Source organism: Bidens hawaiensis, unplaced genomic scaffold (assembly GCF_021521415.1).
Source record: "Bidens hawaiensis isolate Kalapana, Puna unplaced genomic scaffold, B.hawaiensis_p1.1 tig00017785_1, whole genome shotgun sequence".
In the NCBI taxonomy this organism is placed as follows: domain Eukaryota; kingdom Viridiplantae; phylum Streptophyta; class Magnoliopsida; order Asterales; family Asteraceae; genus Bidens; species Bidens hawaiensis.
In genome coordinates this window covers 180,817-184,372 of record NW_027492685.1, presented here as the reverse complement: position 1 = coordinate 184,372, position 3,556 = coordinate 180,817, and the positions used below count along the sequence as shown (strand labels likewise).

Below are 3,556 nucleotides of genomic sequence, written 5' to 3'. Positions count from 1 at the left end.
ACAAATAAAGCAATCTGATATTAAATGCGTGAGAAGCCTTTATTTACAAATAAAGCAATCTGATGGTTTGAGAGAATGGTTGTTTTACATTTTTCGTTTTATAATATTATTTTTTGGATTTTAATTTGCTTTATTGTAAGAAAGTTAATAATATACTTAGAGTTTGATGATGAAAGGGTTTCATAAATAAATGATATGTTACAACCCGTTTAAAAGCTATCTGGATTTGGTGACCCATGACCCTCTTATGTTTTTTTACTATAAAATTGTTTATTAATTATAAATAATATCTTTTTCTTTTTAAATTGGATATTAAATTTTAGTATATCCCTAGTTTATAGGATTTTTATATCAAATAATTGGTAAAATTAATTTTTAATTTAATGAGATGTTATAACCCGTTTAAGAGCTATCTGGTTTTGGTAAGACCCATACCCATAAAGTTGGGTTAAATCAATAAGAGGCATCCATTTAAAAATTAAGCAATCTGGTGGCTTCCATAAAAGGAGGAGCGACCACATCATAACACGTAGGATTTTAGGTTTTCATTTATATATATTATAGATGGATAGACACCTCAATGTAATTTTTGCAGAAAATGTATAAAGGGTTTAATTTTCTCAGTTAAGGGGCATACCACAAAGCCACGAGGCCGACCATGTGTGTTTTTATCTAATCGAATAAAAGTGATAAGAGTTTTCAAGAATAAAAAGCTAATTAATATTATCAGACAATATCTAATACATGTATGCCATGAATATATATAAGTTAAAAGGAGAGTACACACCATAGTATTAGAATTTATATTCCATGCAAAAAAACGTGATTTTAGAGAAGTGAGATACCATATACATAGAAAAAAGAAATACTAGTATGTATATAGGATAAAGTAGAAATAATAATAAGAAGGCTCCTAAGTCTCAAAAATTCGTCTTTAGTATGATTGACTTTGTTATTCAAAAGAGGCTAGCAGCGTAGCTTATTGCCCGTTTGTCTACCACTTTATTGTAATCGTTTTGAGTCTAATGAGAAATATATTACTAAAAAATAAATAGAAAGAGAAAAGGGTAGATAATATATACTTATGGGGTGTTTGGGATTCCTTAAACCTCCTTACGACTTATGGCAAAGTTGAAAGTTACAATCTTCTGACTTATGAAACTTTTACACTTACACATTAAGGAATCCTAAACATCTTTTTAACTTCTCAATAAGAAATAAGTTATAAGGAGGAAAAATAAGAATAAAGAAAAACTCTGGAAAGCCATCAAATTATTGAAGCTAATAGGATCAAATATTAGTATCTATTTTCTTTTGAGACACTTGATGGGAGCATTTTTATTGTAGGCTTATAGCATCATAAAATTAAAAATTTAAAGCTTCACCAGTGATTTTAGCTTTATTCTCAGCCGTTCAATTTTCTCATATAAAGCTTGAGTAAGAATTAGATTCTTCATAACCTATGTTTGTAGGCTTGCAGCATCATAAAATTACAATTTTAAGGCTTTACCGTTGATTCTAACTAGTTCATTCTTGCCATTTGTTTTTCTCATAAAGAGTTATATCTTTGCATTATTAATTATTATATGCCCATATAGTCATTTATACTCATGTATGGGGTTATATACAGTTGCGTACAAAGTGCGTATGATTTGCTTAGACTATATAAATTATTTATTTTGTTTGAGGTGGAGAAATAAAAGGTAGGAAGGTTCATGGAAAGAAGATGAAGAAAGTGGACAAGCGGTGGAAGATGATATATTTATAGAATGTTTCCAAAAGAGATGATAAGTCTAGCTTTCCATGAAGCTTCCTAGTTCCTACAAGCAAATTGTTTTGTTTTTTCTTTTGCTAATACCCAAAACAAGGAAATGTGAAATCCCAACGATAAAGAGTACGATATTCTAGAAATAACAAATTTGATTGATTAACAAACACACAAGTATATAGCCCTTTACTAATCCTTAGTTAAAGTAGAATTTGTTCGAGTGAAGACATAAGTAAGAGCATTCTCAGTCCGTTCCTTAAAAATACGTGAGAAGAATTTGTAAATTATATGGTATGGTTATGAGTGGTTGTGAGTAAAGGAAAAAGAAAATGATATAGGGGAAAATTAAATCTGAGGTTTCACTGTTCATACCGTATAATTTTTAATATTTTCTAAAAGTGGTTATGAGTGAAGGAAAGAGAAAAGATAATGATAAAGGTATAAAAAGTATTATTTAATTAAAAATGAAAAAGAAAAAACAGTGATTTTTAGTATAACTGTATGAATATAGGATAGAGAATGGGCTCGGCCTGGAAATGCTCTAACAACATATTAGTGATCTTTTAACCAGTGGATTTTACTGACATATTTTACGAGTAAATTCTTATGCAAAACCATTTACACTTAAACTTATTAGCATAATCGCCGCCATAGTCATCCATCTATGGAAGTTTCATGAGTTTCTAATAGTATATTTAGTGTTTAGAAAAATTATTACCAATTTATCTTGAAGAAACCTATTCAAAACTATAGTTTACATCTATTTTATAACAAATAGTTATTAAATTATTTGATGTCACAAATTATGCTTCGAATGTTCCAAACTTAGCTACCCCTCAATTCTACCCAATTAAACTTTTAATTATTCGACCGCCTATTTATTATAGTTTAGTGAGAAACGTCACCATGATTTGGAATATAAACCAGTGGTCAATAACTTTACCTTCCCTAGTGCCAACCCAATTGACAAATTGTCTTGACATCCACACTTCAAAACTTTGCATTCCTATAAATAAGTCCTCTAATAATATTTCCAACTCCAACCAACCACCAAATAACAAATGGAAGAACAAGGTTACCAAGACTTGCTTCCGGTGATGGCCGAGAAGCTAGAGCTAACCACATTCATGGACGAGCTATGCAACGGTTTTCGGGTGCTAGCCGACGAGAAGATAGGGCTGATAACACCGGAAAGTTTGCGAAAGAATTCAAGGTTTCTTGGAATGGAAGGCATGAGCAAGGAAGATGCAGAAGGTATGGTACTTGAAGGAGATCTTGATGGAGACGGGTTCTTGAACGAAACCGAGTTTTGCATACTTATGGTGAGATTAAGTCCGGAAATGATGGAAGATGCGGAGATGTGGCTCGAGAAAGCCATTGAAGATGAGATCACAAAGGCTTCAACTATTACTCCTTTACCAAATAATTGAATGATTTTATGTTGATTAAGTTGTTCATATCTTCTTTTTATTGATTAGTTTATATAAAGTTACTACGTATTTTTATTGTTATGCTGTCAAAAGTGGTATCGACATGGTCCAATTTTCTTGGAGCTTCATAAAAGTATATCTAATTGAATTTCAACAACTATTTTTTTTACCAAAATAGACATTCAGGGGCGATAAAAAATGACGGACAAAACAAAACAAAACCGAAAGAACTAAAGCACTCGTTCGGGTATTGCTTGTTTTTATAATTTGTTCGGTTATGATTATACGGGTACAAATAATCAAACCGAACTAAGATTACACTATCTTTTATATTCTGCTTTTGACAAGTAATATGCTA

General features: G+C 30.9%; 1 pseudogene; it reads left to right on the top strand.

The window, feature by feature from the left end:
• The first annotated feature begins 2,767 nt into the window (after positions 1 to 2,767).
• LOC143554665 (calcium-binding protein KIC pseudogene) lies at positions 2,768 to 3,268 on the top strand (annotated as a pseudogene).
• The last annotated feature ends 288 nt before the right edge of the window (positions 3,269 to 3,556 follow it).